Raw genomic sequence first — 14,935 nt, forward strand, 5'->3', positions numbered from 1 at the left:
TTTAAGATATACCTGCCATAAGAATGCCACATGTCCATTTTTAATAAAAATCTCTAATAGTTTTCGATATATTTGAAAAAATCGATTTTTATTTTGTAATTTCAAAGGGCTGTAAGTTTTTTCATGTGCATATTTGTACTAAAGTAAGTTAGGTTCATTCGAACTATTTTTGGTCTCCGAATATGTGATTTAATTTATGTCCTGTATTTTTGTTACACGCTGTATATCAATGTGTAGAAACTTATTTAGAATACTTTGTAAGCGTTAAAATATTTAATTTTCTGCATTAAAACTAGGCGTTGTATGAACAAACGGGAAGATAGATTATTTGTCAAAAATTAAACAGGGAATTCAAAAATAATTTTTTATTTGAAATATTTAAGAGACGTACTATTTTTTTTCTTTAAAAAATTTCAGACAATTACCAATAAGCTCGCCAACGGTGAATATAGAATTCCTAATTGTGTGTCAAAAAATGCGCAATAGCTATGTCTTAAAATCCACCAAGTTTCATTTGCACACCTCAACCGGTTTGAGAGCAATAAATAAATCGTCAGTTTGTAAGAAAAATTTTCTAACACCCCGTATCTCGGAAACAAATGAAAATCGAATAACAGCATAATGAGTTGTTTATATTTATTATTACGTATATTGTACAGTCTTAAAGTTTGGTGCATTCCTTCCCACTCACCTGAAAATCGACAAATGATCCTGACAAACTGCGTGACTTGTCGCATTAGATTGTCATAAGTAGACTTAGGCAAATATGCAAATAAAAAAGTATGAAATGTGCGCATAAATATGCAGTATTTTATGCAAAAATATGCAGTATTTTAAGCAAAATATGCATATTTATCTAGAAAATATGCATGTAATAAGAAACATTTACAATATTTTTTTTATTTACAAAAATATTTACAATATTATAAATACGTAACATATACAATTATTTTAACATATAAATATTATTTTGAATTGTGGTAACAATAGATGATGTTAGAACAATAGTAGATGACTTAAATGATGTTCAAAATTTTCTAATAAAAACTTACGGCTTCTATCTGAATACATATATTTTTAAATAGAAAAACTTCTTTCGACATCAACTGATATGTAACCGAGGCATTTTTCAAATTTACTATAGAGCCCAGTAAATGAACGGGAAATCCGGCGATACCGTGTAATTTTCGGGTGCAACTCCGAATTACATGAAAATTTGGATTTAGGTTCTACTTACCATCCACTTCAAAGTTGAAATTGTGCCGTTGGTTGCTTGTACTTGGGGGGTGACAGTCACCCCTTCTCGGGGGTGAAAAAACATATGTTCAAGATAAGACCGGAAATGGATAAATTGACTGATTTTAAGCAACTTTTGTTTTATAGAGTTTTTTACGTAAGTCAATACTTTTCGAGTTATTTGACATTGAAACTGTTGATTTTTAGACAAAAAAACTACGTTTTCAGACGGTTTTTCGCAAATAACTCAAAAAGTAAATATTATATCGAAAAACGTATCCTTGAAAAAAGTGTAGCTTATAAAAAACCCAAAAAAATGGTGTATCAGTAAAGTCTATCAATCAAATAAAAACAAAGTTGTAGCTCATGAAAAATACGTTCTTATTGGTCTAATTCCAAATCGACTATTTCAAGGTGAAATCACCAAAAAATTAAGCATTTTTCGGGAAAACCCAATTAAACTTTTTTAAAGTGTTTATAAAAAGCTTTGTTTTAATTGCTAACAAAAGTTTTAGCATTAAAAATAAGCGAGTTACGCTCAAAATAAAGTTGGCCCTCTTTTTTTTTGTAAAAACTCATGAAAATCTCGCCGTGTTTAGCTTTTCAAATGAAATTAATCGCTACCGCTTTACAAACAATTTACTTACCTGTCTATTTTTTATATGATCTGTCAGTCTCATCGATTTAAAGTGTTTATTTTTGAAAGGGTTATAATTGATAAAGCTTGAATGGGTCACTAATCAGGAGTGTGTGCAAAATTTAAACAGCCATATCTTAACCAATTTTTGTCTTACGGAGAAACAAAATGAAACTAGCATATTTATAATAGCAAAACCTACATTTTTTTACTCTTTAAGATTTTTCTTATCACTAATACTTTTAAGCTATTTTGAAAAAATCTTTTTCAAAAATTTTTAGAAATTTTTTTTTTTTAGTATAAAACCAAATATTTTCAAAAATAAGCACTTCGAACCAATCAAACTTACAGATTATATAAATAATACACATACAGTTAAAATAGATGGTAAAGCCAAACGATTAATTTCATTTAGGGTGCCAATTAGAGGGAGGTTTTCACGATTTTTTTTACCAAAAAAAAGGGGCCAACTTTTTTTTCAGTGTAACTCGTTCATTTTTGATGCTGTAAACTTTTGTAAAAAGCAAATAATATGCTTTATTTCGATGCTTTAAAAATGTTAATAAGGTTTTCACGAAAAACGCTTCTTTATTCGGTGATTTCGCGTTGAATTATTCGATTTGGAATTAGACGAATAAGAACGTATTTTTCATGAGCTACAACTTTGTTTCTACTCAATTTGTGGACTTTACTGGTACACCATTTTTTTTTTGTTTTTTTATAGGCTACACTTTTGCTAAAAATATTTTTTTTTTGATAAAATATTTACTTTATGAATTATTTTTCGTTGGGAAAACGGTCTGAAAACGTAGTTTTTTTGTAGAAAAATTAACATATTCACTCGCAAATAACTCGAAAAGTATTCACTTACGTAAAAAACTTTATAGAACAAAAGGTGTTTAAAATAAGTCAATTTATCCATTTCTGGCCTTATTTTAAAAACGCGTTTTTTACCACTCGAGAATGGGTAAATGTCACCCCCCAAGTAAAAGCAACGAACGGCACAAATTCGACTTTGAAGTGAAGGGTAAGTAGAACCTAAATCCAAATTTTCATGCAATTCGGAGTTGCCCCTGGAAATTACACACCAAAACGGTCATTTATTGGGCTAATAATAGATGGTTCTAAATTAAGTGGTTCGGAAAATGTCCCAGCTAGTACTTGAACCACTTCAGAAAGAACCTGGTAACCACTATTTTTTTCCATGATTACGTTAAATTTTTGAAAAAATTCTTTCCAATTTCTAACGTTTTGCCACAATGACTCAAATTATTTTATTAAAACTGTACTCTCTAACAATGATAATTTGGAGGATTCTAATTGAGTTATAGTTTTCTGGACAAAACTATAATTTGATTTTTTGAATGATAGTTGCTGTTGGAGAATGTTATTTTGGAAGGCTTGCTTAGCTTCCAATAAAGGGTTAAAAGGTTAATTATATTTTTATAGCATATACATTTACAGCTACATACAAATTAGCTGCATCCAACCATGTTCCCCAACGTGTTAAAATGGTTTGCGGTGGCAGAGGAACAGCAGGAAGCATATCTCTAACATTGTATTCTTACAATTCTCGCTATTAAACTGTTAACTAGTGTAAATTTTGTCTTACTTCCTCCGCAACTCTGTTTATTCCATGCGCTAAACAAGTGACATGTATTAAGTTTGGATAAAGTATTTTTAAATTTTGTCCTGCTTTCACCATATATGGTGCAGCATAAGATTAAATAAGCAATACTTTATCATTAGGCACAGCAGCAGGAAGAAAAAAGTTTGTTACTGCTTCTTGTAGAAACCGTGATATTGTTAGAGCATGGGTTTTTTCCAGTTGCTTACAGGAAATTAAATACGATTTTGGAAAAGTTTCATCGCTAAGTACACCAATCAATAAGTGCACAATGTATCTTCCTGACGAGTCAGTGGTCTCGTCCACACATATTATGTAAAAGTAATTATTATCTAAAATGAATAACCATTTTCAATTTCGTTGCAAAACGAAAATACAGCCGAACCATATTCTAGTCCAATCAGAGAGCGCAGCAAGCACCTCTACCGGTTTCGAAATTTATTAGTCTCTCATCAGGAGGCGCATATGCTGCTCTCCCCGATCCAACCAAAACACACCCCAGCGTGCAGTCCCGGATTGCAACGAACGGAACGGCATATATGCCCTAGCGGCAACTGCTACAACAAGACTAAATTTTCACTCTAATGGCATACAAATAGAACAGCATTATGTTGTTTTGTATGCCATTAGAGTGAAAACTTAGTCTTGTTGTAGCAGTTGCCGCTAGGGCATCTATGCCGTTTCGTTCGTTGCAATCCGGGACTGCACGCTGGGCTTTGTTTTGGTTGGATCGGGGAGAGCAGCATATGTGCCTCCTGACGAGAGACTAAAAAGTTTCGAAACCGGTAGAGGCGCTTGCTGCGTTCTCTGATTGGACTAGAATATGGTTCGGCTGTATTTTCGTTTTGCAACGAAATTGAAAATGGTTATTCCCTTTTTGATTTACATTTACTCTGATTGGAGTACGAAGGGTACCATTCTCGTTGGAACTTTACAGGTATAGAGGAGTATAACAAATTGATATTATTTCTCTTTAGAGTTCGTTCACTGGGAATGTTTCGTTTGCAATATTTTTTTAAGAACTAATGTTTTCATTAGATAATTTTGAAAGCGGTATATTAGAAGAAACTAATGCACGACACAAGACTTCGTTAAAAGTTTCTTGTTCGGTTTGTTTTTTGGAACTTGACTGAAAACACTTAGACACTGAAGGTTGATATTTTTCACCGGATGTGGTTTTTACTTTTTTAACTAAATGTTTCGCGGTTCTGACATGCCGATCTATTTGAAATTTTTTTTCAGACGAAATCTAAAAAAGAATATAAACATTCTATAGTTGTACCCATTTTTAATCTAAGATTTTAGAAATCAACTAAAAATGAACAGTTTTTGCATAACAATTAAAATATTTAAATTAAATCAAATAAAAATCGGTATTGTAATTTTGAAAATATCAAGAGATGACTGTGCAAGAAGGAAGAACACCCAAATATTTTCAAGAGGCTCTTGGTCTTTTCTGTTTACATTTAAAGAGAAAATACTCTGAGCATAAATTAAAAGCACTTAATTAATTAAGTAGAATATATGATCTGTTTTTGTTTTTAGCAAAATTAAAGCAAACTATGCTATTGTTAGAAAAAAATGTTAGCGACCTTTCAGTATACTATTGAATGATTTGAATTTTAAATATGTATCCTATTTTTTATCGCAAGGAGCTTAAAAAGTGCTTGAAAAAAGAAAAAATACATCGATTTATTGCGAACTAGTCTTGTGTCGGTACTTTTCTTCAACATAATTTCCAATTTTAAAATCTTTGTTTGTGCCACCGTGTAAATTTATAAAATAAAATAAAAAATAATACGTATGTACTTACAGTTTTGCCACAACACGAGCAATAAACTTTATCCATATTCATAGATAGCTCTTTGTAAGGTTTTATCCAAGTTAAAACATTGCTTATTTTCGGCATTTTCAAAGTGCAATAATTATTCACAATTAAAAATACACGTTGTTTACGCCTCCAATTTTGCAACAAAAGTGAAACCAAGTGAAACTGACCGTCCAAATAAAAATTTTTACCTAGAGACATAAACTGGCAAACACAAACCCTTAATTCCAGGACAAAACGTGACAAAACTATAAGCCGCTGTCTTTTATTAGTTACTGTACCAATAATTTAAATACCAAGTGATTATAAAACAAAATTAAATATTGGCATTTTCATGCTATCTGTAAGTTTGAATATAAAAATATATAGTTAACACCAAATTTTCAAAATATATGCACTTTATGCTCACTTTTATAAAAATATGCAAAATTTGACATTTTTGCATTTTTTATGCAATAAATGCAAAATACGCAATTTGCATATTTGCCTAAGTCTAGTCATAAGATTAGATATTTTATTAATAAATGATAAAAAACCAGTTTACATAAATAATGAGTTATTCGTTTTTTTTGCATTTTTTTACTAAGCCCATTACAATTTTCTTCGTTACTAATAGAGAAATAATTTAACATTCCAGGTATTCCTCGCAAACACTACACCCTTCTATTACGTAAACAATACCCTTGAAACTCCAGCCTTCCTATGGCCTTAAAACTAAATTGGCCAAATTACGACTAAACCATTAGGAGCGCTAAAACAATTTAAGAAATTGTGTAAACTTAAACTTGAGACTCAAATCAATTAACTTAATGAATTTGTATCAAGCAGTATGATATTGTGTACATCAAAATGTCCTTTTTCAGCCGCAACTTTTGTTTCTCAAAAGTCTAATTTAGTGAAGAAATAAGTGCGTGATTTAACTATTAAAGCAAAAATAAATTATAGATAAATCTAAGCGACATATTATTAGGCAATTGATTATGTACTATAGAAAGGAACTACAACGTTAACGGGGTTTTATTATTTCATATGGTCAATGAATCTCTATATATGAAAAAACCGCGGAGTGCTACCATTTAAAGGGGTGCGTTTTTGAGAAATGGGTGAATTAGTCCCTGGGCACAGGTTACATTAGGGTGAGTTCTATACACTTTTGCTACAAACACGTCTACATAAAAATTGTTCCTGGTTAAATTTCCTATCTAAATATAGCTTTTTAAAGTCAAAAAACTTTTTTTTACAAAAATATATTCAAAAGAAAAAGCACAAAGAAACCCAAAAGAAAGAAATTTTGTTTTTTGTCCCATAACTTTTGTCCACGGGGATATAGTATAGACATTGCTTCATTGAAAAAAAACTTACACATTTTCTTTTTAAAATGATGTTTAGTAGAGGCCATTAGGATTTACAGTTTTTGAAATATGATTTTTCAAAATTCGCCACTCACAGCAATTTTGGGCAATTTTCCTTGTTATTTCGCAAATATTGTTCTGTAACTTTTTTGTACGTAACTTTAGGTATATGCAATGGTACATGTAAGAGGAATAGAAATCAATTACCTTTAAAACGGTCTAATGTATAATGTTGTACGACTTCTTTTAAAGAGGTTATCTTTTTCAAGACTTTTAACGAGATTTTATATTTTTACGATTATTTTTTAAATTTCCCATTATAACTTTTTTTTCTATATGGTATATATTATATAATAAAAAAGAAAGCTTATTCTGTTTACTTTAAAATAGTGTATTATAAAAAATTCTAGGGTTATTTTTGAATAAGATATGCTTTTTCAAATTGTAATAAGTAGGTACTTGCAACGATTTTTGATTTTAGGATTATTTTTTAAATTCCTCTTTATAACTTTTTTATGTAGTTGTGTATTATGATTGAATCTTATTTTTTATAGGTAACACTTTGGTTCCACTTTACTCTGCCGGGCAAACTTCAAAATATGGATTAATTCCAATATTTACTGTTAAAGCTCCTGAACCTCAAACGTTGCTTGAAAAATAGCATGTAAATGTACCAAAGGATGTACAAAAAACTGCAGTTGTAGGAAGATAGGAATTAGTTATTCAATATTCTGCAAAGGGTGCATGTGCATGAGTATTAAGTGTGGGAACTCTAAGATAACTAAGATGTCAGAGGAAGATATGGACATGCTAACGAAGAGATGGACTTTGATTTTGAAAATTTTTTAAATGTCAACGTTTAAATAATTTTAACTCGAGTGATGTTTTTTAAGACTAATGTTTATGTAATTTTTGTAAAAGAAATAATTTTAAATAATACAGGTAAAAAATATCAAAGAATCACTCGGTTTCCATTATGTATTTAAATATAGATGATACACCATTTTAAAGAACAGAAAGTAAGCCTTCTTTGTTGCGCAATATGCATATAGATAGTATATTCATGTACAAGAAAAAAAAAAGTTATAATGAGAAATTTCAAAAATAATCGTCAAAAATGTAAAAAATAATATTTTTTTTACATTAGGTATTATATAATATATAATATATTATATAATAATTTTATTTTATTTTTATATTATATTATAAAAAAATCGTTAAAATTATAAAACCTTGAAAAACCATAATCTCTTTAAAAAAAAGTCGTACAACGTTATACAGTAGACCATTTTAAAGTAATTGATTTTTATTCCTATTACGTTTACCATTGCATATACCTAAAGTTACGTAGAAAAAAGTTACAGAACAATATTTGCGAAATAACAAGGAAAATTGCCTAAAATTGCTGTGAGTGGCGAATTTTGAAAAATCATATTTCGAAAACTGTAAATCCTAATAACCTCTAGCACACATCATTTTAAAGAGAAAATATGTAAGTTTTTTTTTCTGTGAAGCAATATCTATACCTATATCCTCGTGGACAAAAGTTATGGGACAAAAAACAAAATTTATTTCTTTTGGGTTCCTTTTGTCCTTTTTCTTTTGAATATATTTTTGTAAAAAAAGGATCTTTGACTTTAAAAAGTTACATTTAGATAGGAAATTTAACCAGAAACAATTTTTATGTGGACGTATTTGTACCAATAGTGCATAGAACTCACCCTAATGTAACCTGTGCCCAGGGACTAATTCACCCATTTCTCAAAAACGCACCCCTTTAAATGGTAGCACTCCGCGGTTTTTTCATATATAGCTGTCCATGGACCATATCAAATAATAAAACCCCGTTAACGTTGTAGTTCCTTTTAGCTATCTTATTTTGAATATAATCAATAGCCTATATTAAGAAGGATCGAAAATAGTGAGTGACAATATTCATAGACTAGGGAGGATCTGTTTTGAGGTGGATGTGAGAGGTGACATTCTGATTTTCGCAGAAAATTTATATGATAACTTCAATAATAATAATATCTGATGGTCGCTGTCAAATAGGCATGGAATACTAATAATAAATTTAAATATTAATAAATCACTAAAAACTTTTTTTTAATTTACGAACTACATAAACATATTTAATTTAACTACGAAATTAATTTTTGAAGTGTACACTTCTTTAGGGACGTTGTGCACTTTTGGATGGGTAAAAGTATTAAATTAGCGACCGTCATCGCTTCGGAAAAATAAATTTTTGAAGCGAAAACTTCTTTAGTACGTTGTGCACTTTTTGGATGGTGAAAAATTATTAAATTAGCGACCGTCATCGCTTCGGCGAAATAAATATTTGAAATGAAATCTTCTTTAGGGACGCTGAGTTGTGCACTTGTTCGATGGGAAAAAAGTATTAAATTAGGGACCGTCATCGCTTCGACGAAATAAATTTTTGAAGTAAAAACTTCTTTAGGGATTGTGCACTTTTTGGATGGTAAAAACTATTAAATTACCGACTGTCATCGCGACCATCATCGCTCGACGAAATAAATATTTGAAGTGAAAACTTCTTGAGGGACGTTGTGCACTTTTTGGATGGGGAAGAAAGTATTAAGTTAGCGACCGTTATCGCTTCGACGAAATAAATTTTTGAAGTGATAACTTCTTTAGGGACCTTGTGCAATTTTTGGATGGGAAAAAAGTATTCAATTAGCGACCGTCATCGCTTCGGCGAAATAGATTTTTGAAGTGAATACTTCTTTAGGGACGTTGTGCACTTTTTGGAAGGGGAAAAGTATTAAATTAGCGAATGTCATCGCTTCGACGAAATAAATTTTTGAAATGGAAACTTCTTTTGGGACGTTGTGCACTTTATAGATGGGGAAAAAGTATTACATTAGCGACCGTCATCGCTTCGGCGAAATAATTTTTTGAAGTGAAAACTTCTTTAGGGACGTTGTTCTCCTTTTGGATGAGGAAAAAGTATTAAATTAGCGAATGTCATCGCTTCGACGAAATAAATTTGTGAAATGAAAACTTCTTTAGGGACGTTGTGCACTTTATAGATGGGAAATAAGTATTAAATTAGCGACCCTCATCGCAACCGTCATCGGTTCGACGAAATAAATATTTGAAGTGGAAACTTCTTGAGGGACGTTGAGCACTTTTTGGATGGGGAAAAATATTAAATTCGCGACCGTCATCGCTTCGACGAGATAAATTTTCGAAGTGAACATTTCTTGAGGGATCAACAATTTCTAATGGGAATAAGCCACAATTTTACCAAAAAAATGATTTTATTAACGTTTCGAAGCCCAAATCGGGTTTCGTTGTCAAAATACAAAATACTACTAGAATAAACAAAAATGTTGTTGCTAAGTAAAAAAATTCTTCTAATAATTTATTTAATCTGACTCATTTATATTGGCAATTCAGACATATATTATACATTTTAAAGTAGAAGACTTTAAAATGATATCGCCAATATTTATGAGTTGCGTTCCTGGGACGACTTTACTAAAAGATAGTTCATTCAATTACATGAAATCAATCCCAACTCAAGAATATCCGTCCCAAAAAAATCATAGCATGTGATCTGTCTTTAAAAAGACAACAAAATGCAACGATGACGGTAAAATTTTCGAGTTAGAGATTCCATAGTAAATCACGAGGGAAAACCAGGAAAAAAATGATAGTGATACTATCCCGACATCGTAAGTATTTGGTCTTACATTTAATTTACTTTAAAAAAACTAATACCAAATTCTGACTTTAATATGTTTAAATTATAAATAATATTAATATTACACAGATATACAATAAGTAATACTGAAATATAAAATTTGTACTAACTCGATATGTTATTGACTTACTAATCGTGGTATTTTCTTTCTATTGACTTCCTCTTTCAGTATGGGTAACCACATCCTACTGCATTCTACTGAGGAATTTGCGACACAATTGGTTTCATTTAGCATAATTAGAGCCGCTTCTTTGATTTTTCTCTTTTGCTATCTGATTCTTTCAGGACTATGCTTGAATCTCTCCACTGAACTCTATGTTCATTATCCCATGCGGGTTGACATATTTGAGATCTATCAAATTCTCTATTTTTAATATAAGACTGATGTTCACTTATTCTAACGTTTAGTGGTCTTGCTGTTTCACCTAAATAAAATTGTTCGCATTCACAAGGTATTTTATAAATGCAATGCTTTGTTCTTTCTTGTTCATTGTTAGGTTGAGTTTTAGATAGAATAGATCTCAATGTGTTTGTTGTTTTGAATTTTGTTGAAATGTTGAATTTATTTCCAATTGTTTAAAGTTTCTCGGATAGTCCTTTTATATAAGGTATTGATATTTTCCTCGTATAATTTCTTGTGAATGTTGTAGGATCCCGTTATAAGTTGTTCTGTTCCATTCGATCCAATCTTGAAAATTCCTTATTTATAAACGATAAAGGATAATCGTTTTTTAATAAAACAGATGTTAACAATTGTTTTTATTCTAAAAATGAATGTTCGTTAGAACAAGTAATTTTGGCTCTATCATATAAGGATTTAATGATTTCCTTTTTAACGGTGATGTTGTTATTTGATTTGTAATTGACATATCTGTTGGTGTGTGTTCGTTTTCTATACACTTGAGTCTCATATCCAGTATCCTTCTTTGAGACTAAAATGTCGAGGAAAAGTAAAGTGTTGTAAAGGTAAGTTTTATTCCTTTTCCATTGTAAATGTTATTGTCTTTTCTTGATCGTTTATAATATTCAGGAATGTATCCAACAATTCTGATCTATGAGGCCATATTGAAAACACATCATCTACATATCTCCACCATACTGTGGGTTTTAAATTTTGTTTAGAAATGATATTATTTTCAAAATCCTCCATAAATATATTAGCAAAATGAAACCAATTGTGTCGCAAATTCCTCAGTAGAATGCGGTAGGATGTGGTTACCCATTATGAAAGAGGAAGTCAATAGAAAGAAAATACCACGAATAGTACGTCAATAACATATCGAGTTAGTACAAATTTTATATTTTAGTATTACTTATTGTATATATATGTATTATTAATATTATTTATAATTTAAACATATTAAAGTCAGAATTTGGTAGTAGTTTTTTGAAGGTAAATTAAATGTAAGACCAAATACTTACGATGTCGGGATAGTATCACGAGGTTTTTTCCTGGTTTTCCCTCGTGATTTACTATGGAATATCTAACGCGAAAATTTTACCGTCATCGTTGCATTTGGTTGTCTTTTTAAAGACAGATCACATGCTATGATTTTTTTGTGACGGATATTCTTGAGTTGGGATTGATTTCATGTAATCGAATGAACTATATTTTAGTAAAGTCGTCCCAGGAAAGCAACTCACAAATATTGGCGATATCATTTTAAAGACTTCTACTTTAAAATATATAATATAGGTCTGAATTGCCAATATAAATGAGTCAGATTAAATAAATTATTAGAAGAATTTTTTTACTTAGCAACAACATTTTTGTTTATTCTAGTAGTATTTTGTATTTTGACCACGAAACCCGATTTGGGCTTCGAAACGTTAATAAAATCATTTTTTTTGTAAAATTGTGGCTTATTCCCATTAGAAATAGTTGATTAAACAATGCCACAAGGAAATAGCTTCAGAACAAAATTCTTGAGGGATGTTGTGCACTGTTTGGATGGAGGAAAAGTATTGAATTGGGCACTGTCATCGCGACCGTCATCGCTTCGACGAAATAAATTTTTGAAGTGAAAACTTCTTTAAGGACGTTGTGCACTTTTTGGATGGGAACAAGTATTAAATTAGCGACTGTCATCGCGACCATCATCGCTTCGACGAAACAAATATTTGAAGCGAAAACTTCGTGAGTGACGCTGTGAACTTTTTGGATGGGGAAGAAAGTATTAAATTAGCGACCGTCATCGCTGTGACGAAATAAATTTTTGAATTGAAAATTTCTTTAGGGACGTTGTGTACTTCTTGGATGGGGAAAATATTGAATTTGCGACCGTCATCACTTCGCTGAAATAAATTTTTTACGTATATAAATTATGTATATTATGTATACATAAATAGCATATAGGGCATACGCATCACGTATATGATATAGGTATAGCACTTCTTTTTGGATGGGGAAAAAGCATTGAGCTCGTAATTTATATATTATAAGAAGTTTTCACTTCTGTCGGCACTCCCACGAGTGCCTACAATTTTTTTTGTTGTTTCTGGTCATTTTTAGTTAATGAATTTCGAAACATTATTTACTTCTATGAGGCTTTACGAATTTCGCCCGTTCAGCTAGTCTAATTATATTAACATAATATCCGTAATATTCAAAATTCTCTAATATGCACCTACAAACTTTTATCGTCGATGAAGAAAAAAATAATTGCTTATTTAGTACCGATAAATTATTTTTTATTTTTTTTTCAAATAAATAATACATCAAACTTGTGAAAGTATGTGACTCTTTAATATTCGCAACAGCTAATCCCTTCTCTATAAACCATTAGAGTACATTCGTATAAGTGCCTACTATCCACAGTTTTTAAAGAAGGTGCTCGAACAACTTACGCATTGAAGAGTTCTTTCAAAGCATACTTCTCGAACGATTCGAAAGAGTTTAAAAGCCTGGAAGTAGCTGAATTCTGGAGTTTAATGTATGAAATATTTTGGACGAACTTTTTAAAGGAAAAGCCACGTTCAGGTTTATCAAAGGCGAGAGTAACATTTCAGTACATTTTTGTATCAAGTTTAGATCTAACGAATTTTGAAGTGTCCAATTTTAAACAAAAACGATGAGATTGTTTAATAAATTAACGGAATTTATAAACAACGTGTAAACTAGAATACCCTCTACAAATAAGTTAAGTACGTATTATATTACAAAAGAATATATAACCTAAAAAACTAAAGCCAAATTAATTCAGTGTACTTTTGAGTATTTTTAAAGATTAAAAAATCTAAGAGAAGCTATGGACTACATAATAGTGTAAAGATAATACGTTTAAATAGACAGGAGCTAATACTAAAAAAATTTTAGGATTATGTTTATATAAAATTAAGCCACAATTGTCGGTGTAATGACAATTTTATTGTTTTTAATTAATAAATGTTTGTCGTTTCGATTTCCATTCCGCAAATCATTCTCAGAAGAGATTATTAAAAATCTAGTAATACAGTGTGTCTGCGTAACTTGTAACCATATGGGAAACTTTTTTAATATCAATTTTACAAAGAAAAGTTATTCTTCATAAACTGCTCTGCATAGTCTAAAACCTAAGATGCAATCATCAGATATCAAATTTTGTCAATAATATACGAGGTATGTCCAAAAATATGAATCTCGCTCAAGAGTAAAGTGCCTTTATATTTCACAATATCGAAAATTGTCATTGAGAAAAGTTGTTTGTAATTAAAAATTCTGTCACAAGCTGCATTTACACTCTTCTAATTGAAAAATAAAATTTTGAAAATTTTCCTCAAATTACGCATACCTAACAACAATTTTATTAAAGATAATTCAGTTATTATTAATTTTGAGAAAAAAAGTTATTCTTTATAAAAATGTTTTAATAGTCAAAAACTAAGATGCAATCATAAGATATCAATTTTTTTCAATGTTATACGAGGTATGACAAAAAATATGAATTTCGATCAAGAGTAAAATACCTTTCTCAATCCATAGGTCCAGCCAGCTGGACATGTTTACTAATTTATTACAAGGTTACTATTCGGGTTGGGCATCGCTGCGTCCTATATTGCAGCATATTGGATTTCCTATTTATCAATCAAATTTACTCATTTAAAAAATTCGACAACAGCGCCTACCTCGGTAGTTTGTTGTTACATGTGGTGAAACTTTTTAAGTTATGATGGCGGCTCCACAAAAATGCAGCAGGTTGTAGTGTTTTTCTGTACTTTGAAGTATTTATAGGATATAGGAAATTAGAAACAATAGGGATGACAGAATGTGCATTTGCAGATGATGTGGCTATTACAGCAGGAAACGAGAAAGGCCTAAGAGAAAGCTTGATAGTATGGAATGAGGTATTAACAAAATAGGGTATGAAATTGAATAAGAGTAAGACAAAGACAATGGTAATGGATAGAAATAGGAAAAGGATAAATGTGCAAATAGATGGAGTCGAAATAGAGCAAGTCAGTAAATATCAATACCTAGGTGTAATATTTGAAGAAAACGGAAAACAAGAAATAGATATAAATTATAGGATACAAAAAACAAATAGAC

Source organism: Diabrotica virgifera, chromosome 5 (genome assembly GCF_917563875.1).
Source record: "Diabrotica virgifera virgifera chromosome 5, PGI_DIABVI_V3a".
Classification (NCBI taxonomy): Eukaryota; Metazoa; Arthropoda; class Insecta; order Coleoptera; family Chrysomelidae; genus Diabrotica; species Diabrotica virgifera.